This window comes from Balaenoptera borealis, assembly GCF_965194805.1.
Source record: "Balaenoptera borealis genome assembly, contig: HAP1_SCAFFOLD_420, whole genome shotgun sequence".
Taxonomy (NCBI): Eukaryota; Metazoa; Chordata; class Mammalia; order Artiodactyla; family Balaenopteridae; genus Balaenoptera; species Balaenoptera borealis.
The window spans coordinates 316,175-329,805 of record NW_028123776.1 but is presented as its reverse complement, the minus strand read 5'-3'; the positions used below and the strand labels follow the sequence as shown (position 1 = coordinate 329,805).

Genomic DNA, 13,631 nt, shown 5'->3' with positions numbered 1-13,631 from the left:
GCTCCACAGTCATCCAGTGTTTAGATTCCCTTCTTTCATATTCCAACACTGCCTTGTGAGAGACTTGAATTATCTGAAGTTTGGTTCATTTTCGTATCTTGCAATTGATACAGACTGTTCTCTGACAACTTGGCTAGGGTTATGGAAAAGAACATCAATGCATGGTCTCTCCATGTGGCCTGAACTTCCTTACAGCATAGTGGCTAGATTCCAAAGTTGAATATCCAGAAACAGAAATAAGCCAAATGGAAGCAATTTCTTTTTTTATGAACTGGACTCAGAATTCATATTCCACCACTTTTAACATACTCCATTTGTCAGAATGATCACGAGTCTCCAGTAAAATTGACAAGGTGAAAACATAGAATCCAACAAACATTGGGAATGCCTAATTGTAAGAAGAACATGAGGGATGGGACATATATCTATGTGCCATGTGTAAAAGATGCAATCTAACAGCTTCACCATAAAGGGGAGAAGAGAATTTGAAGAGAAAGCAGCTTTTATTTTTCACCCAAAGATGTGACATGGAGGCGAGAGCACCAGAATCACAACTGGCTGCTGGACAATCACTGACAGGAAGACCGTGGACTTCACCAAGGAGGATACCCCACGTCCAAGGACAGAGGAGAAGCCACAGTGAGACGGTAGGAGGGGCGCAATCAGAGTAAAATCTAATCCCATAACTGCTGGGTGGGTGACTCACAGACTGGCGAATACTTATACCACAGAAGTCCACCCACTGGAGTGAAGCTTCTGAGCCCCACGTCAGGCTTCCCAACCTGGGTGTCCGGCAACGGGAGGAGGAATTCCTAGAGAATCAGACTTTGAAGCCTAGTGGGAATTGATTGCAGGACTTTGACAGGACTGGGGGAAACAGAGACCCCACTCTTGGAGGGCACACACAAAGTAGTGAGCGCATCGGGACCCAAGGGAAGGAGCAGTGACCCTGGGGGAGACTGAACCAGACCTACCTGCTGGTGTTGGGGGGTCTCCTGCAGAGGCGGGGGGTGGCTCTGTTTCACCATGGGGACAAGGACTCTGGCAGCAGAGGTTCTGGGAAGTGCTCCTTGGCGTGAGCCCTCCCAGAGTCTGCCATTAACCCCACCAAAGAGCCCAAGTAGGCTCCAGTGTTGGGTTGCCTCAGGCAAAACAACCAACAGGGAGGGAACCCAGCCCCACCCATCAACAGTCAAGTGGATTAAAGTTTTACTGAGCTCTGACCGCCACAGCAACAGTCAGCTCTACCCACCACCAGAGCCTCCCATCAAGCCTCTTAGATAGCCTCAACCACCAGAGGGCAGACAGCAGAAGCAAGAAAACTACAATCCTGCAGCCTGTGGACCAAAAACCACAGTTACAGAAAGATAGACAAGATGAAAAGGCAGAGGGCTATGTACCAGATGAAGGAACAAGAAAAAACCCCAGAAAAACAACTAAATGAAGTGGAGATAGGCAACCTTCCAGAAAAAGAATTCCGAATAATGATAGTGAAGATGATCCAGGACCTCGGAATAAGAATGGAGGCAAAGATTGAGAAGATGCAAGAAATGATTAACAAAGACCTAGAAGAATTAAAGAACAAACAAACAGAGATGACCAATACAATAACTGAAATGAAAACTACACTAGAAGGAATCAATAGCAGAATAACTGAGGCAGAAGAACGGATAAGTGACCTGGAAGACAGAATGGTGGAATTCACTGCTGCGGAACAGACTAAAGAAAAAAGAATGAAAAGAAATGAAGACAGCCTAAGAGACCTCTGGGACAACATTAAACGCAACAACATTCGCATTATAGGGGTCCCAGAAGGAGAAGAGAGAGAGAAAGGACCAGAGAAAATATTTGAAGAGATTATAGTCGAAAACTTCCCTAACATGGGAAAGGAAATAGCCACCCAAGTCCAGGAAGCACAGAGAGTCCCATACAGGATAAACCCAAGGAGAAACACGCCGAGACACATAGCAATCAAAGTGGCAAAAATTAAAGACAAAAAAAATTATTCCAAGCAGCAAGGGAAAAACGACAAATAACATACAAGGGAACTCCCATAAGGTTAACAGCCGATTTCTCAGCAGAAACTCTGCAAGCCAGAAGGGAGTGGCATGATATACTTAAAGTGATGAAAGGGAAGAACCTACAACCAAGATTACTCTACCCGGCAAGGATCTCATTTAGATTTGATGGAGAAATCAAAAGCTTTACAGACAAGCAAAAGCTAAGAGAATTTAGCACCACCAAACCAGCTCTACAACAAATGCTAAAGGAACTTCTCTAAGTGGGAAACACAAGAGAAGAAAAGGACCTACAAAAACAAACCCAAAACAATTAAGAAAATGGTCATAGGAACATACATATCGATAATTACCTTAAACGTGAATGGATTAAATGCCCCAACCAAAAGACATAGACTGGCTGAATGGATACAAAAACAAGACCCGTATATATGCTGTCTACAAGAGACCCACTTTAGACCTAGGGACACATACAGACTGAAAGTGAGGGGATGGAAAAAGATATTCCATGCAAATGGAAATCAAAAGAAAGCTGGAGTAGCTATACTCATATCAGATCAAATAGACTTTAAAATAAAGAATGTTACAAGAGACAAGGAAGGACACTACATAATGATCAAGGGATCAATCCAAGAAGAAGATATAACAATTATAAATATATATGCACCCAACATAGGGGCACCTCAATACATAAGGCAACTGCTAACAGCTATAAAAGAGGAAATTGACAGTAACACAATCATAGTGGGGGACTTTAACACCTCACTTACACCAATGGACAGATCATCCAAAATGAAAATAAATAAGGAAACAGAAGCTTTAAATGACACAATAGGCCAGATAGATTTAATTGATATTTATAGGACATTCCATCCAAAAACAGCAGATTACACGTTCTTCTCAAGTGCGCACGGAACATTCTCCGGGATAGATCACATCTTGGGTCACAAATCAAGCCTCAGTAAATTTAAGAAAATTGAAATCATATCAAGCATCTTTTCTGACCACAACGCTATGAGATTAGAAATGAATTACAGGGCAAAAAACGTAAAAAAGACAAACACATGGAGGCTTAACAATACGTTACTAAATAACCAAGAGATCACTGAAGAAATCAAAGAGGAAATAAAAAAATACCTAGGGACAAATGACAATGAAAACACGACGACCCAAAACCTATGGGATGCAGCGAAAGCAGTTCTAAGAGGGAAGTTTATAGCTATACAAGCCTACCTAAAGAAACAAGAAAAATCTCAAGTAAACAATCTAACCTTACACCTAAAGAAACTAGAGAAAGAAGAACAAACAAAACCCAAAGTTAGCAGAAGGAAAGAAATCATAAAGATCAGAGCAGAAATAAATGAAATAGAAACAAAGAAAACAATAGCAAAGATCAATAAAACTAAAAGTTGGTTCTTTGAGAAGATAAACAAAATTGATAAGCCATTAGCCAGACTCATCAAGAAAAAGAGGGAGAGGACTCAAATCAATAAAATCAGAAATGAAAAAGGAGAAGTTACAACAGACACCGCAGAAATACAAAGCATCCTAAGAGACTACTACAAGCAACTTTATGCCAATAAAATGGACAACCTGGAAGAAATGGATAAATATTTAGAAAGGTATAACCTTCCAAGACTGAACAAGGAAGAAACAGAAAATATGAACAGACCAATCACAAGTAATGAAATTGAAACTGTGATTAAAAATCTTCCAACAAACAAAAGTCCAGGACCAGATGGCTTCACAGGTGAATTCTATCAAACATTTAGAGAAGAGCTAACACCTATCCTTCTCAAACTCTTCCAAAAAATTGCAGAGGAAGGAACACTCCCAAACTCATTCTATGAGGCCACCATCACCCTGATACCAAAACCAGACAAAGACACTACAAAAAAAGAAAATTACAGACCAATATCACTGATGAATATAGATGCAAAAATCCTCAACAAAATACTAGCAAACAGAATCCAACAACACATTAAAAGGATCATACACCACGATCAAGTGGGATTTATCCCAGGGATGCAAGGATTCTTCAATATACGCAAATCAATCAATGTGATACACCATATTAACAAATTGAAGAATAAAAACCATATGATCATCTCAATAGATGCAGAAAAAGCTTTTGACAAAATTCAACACCCATTTATAATAAAAACTCTCCAGAAAGTGGGCATAGAGGGAACCTACCTCAACATAATAAAGGCCATATATGACAAACCCACAGCAAACATCATTCTCAATGGTGAAAAACTGAAAGCATTTCCTCTACGATCAGGAACGAGAGAGACAAGGATGTCCACTCTCACCACTATTATTCAACATAGTTCTGGAAGTCCTAGCCACGGCAATCAGAGAAGAAAAAGAAATAAAAGGAATACAAATTGGAAAAGAAGAAGTAAACTGTCACTGTTTGCGGATGACATGATACTATACATAGAGAATCCTGAAACTGCCACCAGAAAACTGCTAGAGCTAATTAATGAATATGGTAAAGTTGCAGGATACAAAATTAATGCACAGAAATCTCTTGCATTCCTATACACTAATGATGAAAAATCTGAAAGAGAAATTATGGAAACACTCCCATTTACCATTGCAACAAAAAGAATAAAATACCTAGGAATAAACCTACCTAGGGAGACAAAAGACCTGTATACAGAAAACTATAAGACACTGATGAAAGAAATTAAAGATGATACCAACAGATGGAGAGATGTACCATGTTCTTGGATTGGAAGAATCAACATTGTGAAAATGAGTATACTACCCAAAGCAATCTACAGATTCAATGCAATCCCTATCAAATTACCAATGGCATTTTTTACGGAGCTAGAACAAATCATCTTAAAATTTGTATGGAGACACAAAAGACTCCGAATAGCCAAAGCAGTCTTGAGGCAAAAAAATGGAGCTGGAGGAATCAGACTCCCTGACTTCAGACTATACTACAAAGCTACAGTAATCAAGACAATATGGTAATGGCACAAAAACAGAAACATAGATCAATGGAACAAGATAGAAAGCCCAGAGATTAACCCACGCACCTATGGTCAACTAATCTATGACAAAGGAGGCAAAGATATACAATGGAGAAAAGACAGTCTCTTCAATAAGTGGTGCTGGGAAAACTGGACAGCTACATGTAAAAGAATGAAATTAGAATACTCCCTAACACCATACACAAAAATAAACTCAAAATGGATTAGAGACCTAAATATAAGACTGGACACTATAAAACTCTTAGAGGAAAACATAGGAAGAACACTCTTTGACATAAATCACAGCAAGCTCTTTTTTGATCCACCTCCTAGAGTAATGGAAATAAAAACCAAAATAAACAAATGGGACCTAATGAAACTTCAAAGCTTTTGCACAGCAAAGGAAACCATAAACAAGACGAAAAGACAACCCTCAGAATGGGAGAAAATATTTGCAAACGAATCAACGGACAAAGGATTAATCTCCAAAATATATAAACAGCTCATTCAGCTCAATATTAAAGAAACAAACACCCCAATCCAAAAATGGGCAGAAGACCCAAATAGACATTTCTCCAAAGAAGACATACAGACGGCCACGAAGCACATGAAAAGATGCTCAACATCACTAATTATTAGAGAAATGCAAATCAGAACTACAATGAGGTATCACCTCACTCCTGTTAGAATGGGCATCATCAGAAAATCTACAAACAACAAATGCTGGAGAGGGTGTGGAGAAAAGGGAACCCTCTTGCACTGTTGGTGGGAATGTAAATGGATACAGCCACTATGGAGAACAATATGGAGGTTCCTCAAGAAAAGAGCGCATATAACATCTGTATTTGAAGGGTCCTTTGTCACAAAAACCAAGAATAATTCCACAACAATTTGAGTGAACAGATCCAAGGAATAGAAGATAAACAGCCATAAATTCCAACTTAAAAAAATGTCAGTTGTTGACCAAATAAGTCTCATGTTTTGGCATTTCTTAAGTAGTCTGTTCCTTATTCACAATACTGCCTGTCTATGTGTGCGCTATAAGCTAATTATAAGTTAGTCCATAGATGCCAAAGCTTAACGTATACTAGACTAACCAGAGAAAAATAGGATTAGTTGTGATGGAAGAAATTTTCACATATTAGGGTAATTCTGGCTTATACATGATTTGGCTTGAACTTTATGCTAACTAGAACAGTCTGTCTCATGGTCTATCAAACACACATTATACATTTGCTTTAATCATGAAAGAAAATGGTACATTGTCCAGAAGTAAAGAATGTATGTTTTGAAGATAGGGATAAACACTTCCATTCCTGGGATCCCAATATTTACTCCTTCAATGATAAGGCTCCCTTCCCAGGTGCCATGGCTACACTATAAAACTGTGCTGAAAACCATAATTCTCCAAAGTAGTTCCTCAGAGCTATCTGAGTGGCTGTCTCCCAGACTATAGTCCTCAGTTTGGCTCTAATAAAATTCTTCTCTATTCTTATTAGAATTTTTTTATTGATTGTTTTTATCAACATTGCTCGATGTAGTCAGCAGGATGTCAAAAAAACCTACCTGAGGTCACTTGGGGTCTACTTTGGACGGGCACCCTGTACTAAGAAGCATGGGTCCCTTGAGCACTACACCACTCCCGCCCCCCAGCTTCACAGCACTCTTCAGGTGCTTTGGTAAATTCTTTCTGATATCAGGACCTCATTATCTTAAGCAGATGGTCCATAATTTTTATTTGAGCTGTTATCTTAAGACTTGGAGTCTTAAGGGTATACCGTTACCTTTCCTAGGTAAAAGAGACCTAAGAGGAAGTTCCTAGGCTGGGACTTAGGAGAATTTCTAGGCAGGAAAAGCCTAAAAGGAACTTTGGAGTAAACTGGGTTGGCTGACCTTTAAAATCTGGCTTAAAATTGGAAAAATTTGTATATTTATGGTCTGAAAAAACTGTTTGATAGCAAAATGAGAGACTAAATCTCTTTAGTTCTAAAGAAAAGGGACACTAGCTCCTTCCAGCCACAAGGCATTCTAAGATAACTAGGAACCTAGCAGAAGTGTCTGAGGCTTGATCCTAGTGATGTGTAGTAGTTCCACAGGGAACCTCATCATGACACTTTAAGTAATTTATGGCCTGTCCTGGGACACACACACACAAGGACTGGCCATCCACTGCTCTGAACCCCCAGGGTGGTTTTAGACTCCTGGCAGGAAAAACTGAGACACAAAAGAGCTGAACTGAGTCAAGGGTGACCCCTTGAGGAGCTAAGCTGGCAAGCAGCATACTTCTGACCCACTACATTGTCCTCAGAAATTGTTCAGACTTTAAAATAAAATGAAACTAAAAGATAATGGGAAATTGTGCTTCTAAATCTGACCAGCTTCTGGGCGGGCAGCCACCCACTGGAACTCCAGGTAGCCTCATGTACAATACGGAGCTGATAATTACAAGTATTTGACAAAATAGGAAGATACAACAAAAGATAACTTAACTCCTTTTTTTTTTTTTTTTTTTAGGGATACTTGGGGAGCACAACGGAGACAGCTTATGGGCAAGGGTCCCACCCGCCACCCCTGCCGCCACCTCTAACAAAAAGGGCTCTGGCCATCTGCATCATACATGGAAACGTAACATTTTATTTGAGAAAAGTGTCCAGGGGACTGCTCTGGCCGTCCAGTGGTTAAGACTCCACACTTCCACTGCACGGGGCTCGGGTAAGATCCCTGGTCGGGGAACTAAGATCCCACATGCCACACAGCCCCCCCCCCCCAAAAAAAGTGTCCTGCATGAATGGATAAACAAAATGTGTTATATCCATACACTGGGATATTATTGGGCCATAAGAAGGAATGAAGAATGAAGTATTGGGGGAAGGCACAAACTAGGAGTTTAGGATTATCAGATACACTCTACTATATATAAAATAGATAAACAAGGACCCATTGTATAGCACAGGGAACTATACTCAATATCCTGGAATAACCTGTAATGGAAAGGAACCTGAAAAAGAATATATATGTATAAATGAATCACTCTGCTGTGCACCTGAAACCAATACAACATTGTAAATCAACTCTACTTCAACTAAAAAAAAAGGAATGACTTACTGATACAGGGTACAATGTACATGAACTTTGAAAAGAGTATGCGAAACAAAAGAAGCCAGACACAATGGCCACATACGATCTCACCTGAATACACGAAATATTCAGAAAAGACAAATCTAAGGAGACAGAAAAAAGATTAGTGGTTGCCTGGAGCTGGGCTTAGAAACAGGCAGTTACTGCAGATGGGCACCAGCCATCTTTTGGGGATGTCATCTTAAAATGGGTCATGGTGGTTGCAGAACTCTGCAAATTTACTAAAACAACAACTACCAACAAATACTGAATAAGTACACTTAAAGCAGGTGAATTTTATGGTATGTAACTTTACCTTAACAAAGCTCTCACGTTAAAAAATATATATATAAAATGGGTGCTGCAGATTAAAGGGTGGGAAGAGTCACTGTTCTCCAAACCCCTCATTTTTATACTCAGGCAGACTGAGACCTTTAAGTGAGAGCGCTACTTACCAGCACAATCAAGACTAAAGGGCCACAGGAAACGAAATTCTCCAGTTCAACTCAAATCTTAAGCCACTCTCAAAGGACACTTGGAAGTGTCCTTCAGAATCTAAAGTAACTTGTAAATATTTAACTTAATCTGCATAGGCAAACAGGCCAAAAGTCTCAGGAGATCTAACCCAAACAAGGGGTACACATCTTAATGAACATATGTAGACGGTGTATAACAGTCTCAGGCAGCACATTCAGGACAGGGCAAGGCAAGATTTTAAGATCCTACAGGTCTGAAAGGCATTCTGGTTCTGAGAGTCAACCAGAGCCTCCCGGACCCAACTTGCCGACGAGCTTCTTACCCCGCATTTTTGAAAAATCAGTGGAGCAGTGCGTACAGACCGAGACGGGGCAGAGAACCGAGGTCCCTTAAGATCTGATACCAGCTCCCTCTGGGAGCAGACCGAGAACTGCGGTCTGTTCGGAGGCGGAGGGCCAGGGCCAGGGCCAGGGCCAGGCATATGGTTTGACTCCGTTAAAGTGTATTTCAGATAAAGAAAACGGTGAAATGGAGCAAGCTACCGAAGCGTGTCAACACGCAAAGAGGGCCACGCGGGGACACCAGCCGGGAGCCGGGCCGGTCTGGGGCGAGCGGAGGGGACCGCGAGGCTCCCACGGGCAGGCATGCAGTGCACCGGAGCGTCAAGCCGCCCGTCCTCCCCGCGCCCCGCACCGTCGCCCTCGCACCGCCCAGTCGGCGCCCCGCGGTTCCCGGGGCGCAACGAGGCCACGCCGCCGCCCGCCGCCCCCGCCAGCGCAGACCCGCGCCCTCAGGGCCTTGAGCACGCCGGGCACGCCGGAGAGCACGGACGGCCCCGCGGGTACAGAGAAGCGGCGGCTCCTGGGAGCCGGCCGCCTGACGTACCTGCGGCGGCCTCACGCTCGGGTCCGCCTGGTCCGGGATAACGGCGCCTCCGCGGCGAACACGCCTGGATCTCCATGCGGGGTGTTTACTCCCAATGCTCGCGATACTGCGCGATCCGGGCGGGGAGACCAACGGCCTGGAGCGCCAGCCCCGCCGGCCGTGCGTGCCCTGCGTGCGCGCTCTGGACGCCGGGGGCCCAACTTAACTCTTAATTGGCCAAGATGGGGCTCTTTTGACATTCCTAAACTGTTTTTTTTTTTTTTTTTTTTTTTTTTTTGCATACACAGCTAGGAAAAAAAAAAAGCTGGCTTGATGAAATATCTTTTCAAAATTCTGACCCTAAGGGAACAAAAGTACTCCTAGGAGAAAGCTTAAGGTTATAACTCTTATTATGTCCTTGAAACGTAAACACAGACCACATTGCCTGAGACTACATCCTTTGCTCAATCAGTAGAACCCAAAACTGAAAAAAACAAAGGGGGGTGGGGGGTGGGAAAGAGGCATTTTTAACCTCAAGCAAGTAAATTTAACTTATTCCAACTTTTATTTACAAACTAGTGAGTTTACATTGTAATACCTGATTCACGACTAAGTTTTAAAATGAAGCTATGAGATCTCTGCTTGTGTCTGTTTACATGTCTGTGCGTACATTAGAGACATGATATATCATTACCTTCAAATGATCTTATCAAAATTAGTTTGTAAAAGAGCTCTATTTAATTGACTTAAAATAAGTGCTTAAAAATTAAGTATTTCTAAATGTAATGGAAACCAAACTGAATTTTTTAAAGGATCAGGTGATCTAAGACTATACTTTAATGAATGAAAACAAGTTTACATTTACTGGTTTAATTAAATAGGTCTATCTTCACAGTTAACAACCTGAAGTATAAAACTTTTATTGTACCTAAGTTTACTAAACGTCAAATAAGTTCACATTATCTCTGTTACAGATTTGTCAGCAAGAAAGCCAAAATTGGGTATAATGATTTATTTGTAAATTAAGTAATATAAATGAGATAAAAGCTTTCAGATGAACTCTAAGAATAATTATGTTTTATGGTATGTCTACTTCAATTAGTTTCTCCAAATCTTTTTGATAACTTGAAATTTTAGCTTTGCTATGTTAAGTTAAATGATAGGGATTCATTGAATATCCAGATCATTTTCAAATTAGATGAAATATTGAAACATTAATTGCTAAGTAAGTCAAAGTTTACCTATTTTGTCTTATTAAAGAAAAACTAAAGATGCTTTGGTTTATTGGACACACATCTTGTACCACATTGAGGAAAGTAATTATGTTGTTAGAAAATGTATGTTTCTAGAGGTTATGGAATATACTTATAAATTTACCAATCAGGACATGCTGGTATGACAGACAGTTCACAATTGCTTGCTTCTTGGTTTTTGCTAGAGATTGGGGTTTCAAGGGTTAAGAATTCTGACTAATGAATGTGATTGGAACTACTAAAGATAATAAGAGAAATATTTCCATGAAAGGAAAGTAGGGTGTGTGTTTTCCATAAAAGATGGTATGAGGAATGGAAATGTATTTTTGGTGAGGGAAAATAAAGTAATTTTGTCCCAAAGCTGGTTATTTCCAAATTCAAAAGAAAATAAGTGACAAACTAATGTGGCTATAGAAAGTTGTAGAAGGTTTGTGGAAAAGGAACCCTGAGAAAAGAGTTCTCGGGACTGACTAATATTGGAATGGATTTAATTAAGTGAATTTTGATATTAAAAGTCAGTTGGTGCAAAGTTTGAATTAGATTTTCTCTCTGTTAGGTGACAGAGTTTTCTTGAGGTATTGATCTGCTTTTGATAACAAATTGTAAAGTTTCTTTACTTTTTAAGCAGTCTGTTGTAACTTTCTGTATTTGCCCTTGAAATCATTTATTGTCACTTTGGTTGAGTGCATAAGTATTGTTTCATACTGACTTATGATCCTACTTAGCCAAGTGTTTTTAAAACCTTTTGATGTCTTTGACAAACTTCCTCAAATCAAATTCTAAATGAAGGTTTTTTGACCTTTAGGTAACTTTGGGATGCTTCAGAAGGCACCTGAAGCATCTCAAAGATAGAAATTAAACTTAATTAAATCCATTCCAATATTAGTAACCAACAAGGACCTACTGTATAGCACAGGGAACTCTGCTCAATATTATGTAACAAACTAAATGGGAAAAGAATTTGAAAAAGGATAGATACATGTATATGTATAACTGAATCACTTTGCTGTACGCCTGAAACTATCACAACATTGTTAATCAACTATACTCCAATATAAAATACAAAGTTAAAAAAATAAACTTAGTTAGGCTTATTGGGTATGTTAAATCACATGGGAAACACTGTCAAATGAGTGATGGTAAATCTTCTTAGGTTATATAGTATGGGTAAATGATATAAACATATGTTGTAGAGATTATATGAAATTGCTAAAATTTGGATATATTCTGGTTTAATGTTATTAGTCATAATTTTAGTTATTATTTTACAATTGTTGTATGTCACAAAAATAACCTTAACCCTGCAACTTTGCTTCCAGAACCACAAGAAGAAAATGACCACAGCTGCATTTTAGAAACAGATTATCTTCTTACTCCTAGGAATAATTTGCAAGAAAATTCTATTGATAATGCTGGTCTACTTTGGTTTACAGATGGGTCCTACTTAAAAAATGATTGAGGGCATTACCAAGATGGATATGCAGAAACATCCACAATGGACATAACTGAAAGTTCTTTTTTACCAAAAAACAAAGTCAGCACAAGCAGAATTAATTGCTTTAACTTGAGCTCATCAACTCATCAACGAGCTAAAGGTCAGGTAGCAAATGTTTATGCTGACAGTCATTATGCCTTTGAAGTGGCACATGACTTTGGAATGCTACGGAAACATCAAGGGTTTATTAAAGCTTGATGCTATAATCAGGAAAGCTTATTAAAAAATATTAAAAAATGGAAAACAGGTTGCAGGACTATTAAGTGGTATACAACTACCAAAACAGTTGGCAATTATTAAAATACCAGTGCATTCCAAATCTGACAGTATGGAAGCTAAAGGAAATCAGCTTATTGATGAGGCAGCCAAACAGGTAGCTTTCAATACCCATTCTGTCTAGCCTTGAGAATGGTCAGCGCTCTCTGCTAACCCTGCCAACCCAGTGAAAGATTTCCATCTGCCGGCTCAAGAAATATGCCATTGAAGAAGAGAAATAAATAGGGCAACAATAAGGGGGAATTTTGGACCTGTCACACAAATATAATTTGGAAATAATTAAACAAACAAACAAACTATAGTGCCTGTTGGAGCTCAAATGCCATTACCCCAGCATGTACATTCTTTAACTCATTGGACACCTGAGAAAATGGTTTTATGGGGAAAACACTATGTTTGGAAAATATCTCCCACGATGGCTCATAAAGTATATGCTTGTTTTAGTATCTACCCTAAATATAATCCCAGAAAATCACTTCATGGGTCACAAGGCCACTTTCTCTTCCTAAGGGTCCCTTCGAGGTATAGCAATTGGACTTTGTCTGAATGTCACCGTCTCAAGAATATAAATATATCTTGGTAATGATCTGTATGTTTTCACACTGAGTTGAAGCTTTTCCTTGAAGAAGAGCAATGGCTATAAGGTTAAATTGCTATCTGAAAGGATAATTCTTGTTTGGGGAATTCCTTCCAAGTTACACAGTTACCAGGGAAATTATTTTACTGGACAAATAATTAAATCTATTTGTGACATATGGCCAATAATGCAGCATTTTCACTGCACTTATCACCCCCAATCTTTGGGACTGGTGGAAAGAATTAATGTCACTATCAAAACTCAATTGGCAAAACCTTCAGAAGCATTTAATCTCTCATGGGCAAAAGCTCTTCTGCTAGTGCTTCTCAAACTTAGGTCTATACATTTTGCTAAACATCAGCTGTCTCCTTTTGAAATACTAACAGGACACCCTATGTAATTAGATGAGGGAATATGTGCACAAACCTTACTCAAGGGAGATATATTACATTGTTGTCAGGGTCTTATTGAGGCACTTAAAAGAAATGCAAAGTTGGTAGCTAATTCCTTTCACAGTGAGCTCCCCAGAAACAAAGACCTTGAGGATCATGGATTACAATCTGGAGA

General features: G+C 39.6%; 1 protein-coding gene across 10 annotated transcripts in view; it reads right to left on the bottom strand.

Annotated features, from left to right (window-relative positions):
• LOC309621421 (serine/threonine-protein kinase MARK2-like) overlaps positions 1 to 13,631 on the bottom strand; it is a 445,069-nt gene that overhangs the window by 311,750 nt on the left and 119,688 nt on the right. Inside the window, exon 1 of one of the 10 annotated variants that reach the window (XM_082408916.1) lies at positions 9,485 to 9,746. The exons of the other annotated variants lie outside the window; for them this stretch is intronic. The gene's annotated coding sequence lies outside the window, so the exon portion shown is untranslated. Of the gene's footprint in view, positions 1 to 9,484; positions 9,747 to 13,631 lie in introns of those variants that run through there. 10 annotated transcript variants of the gene reach the window in all.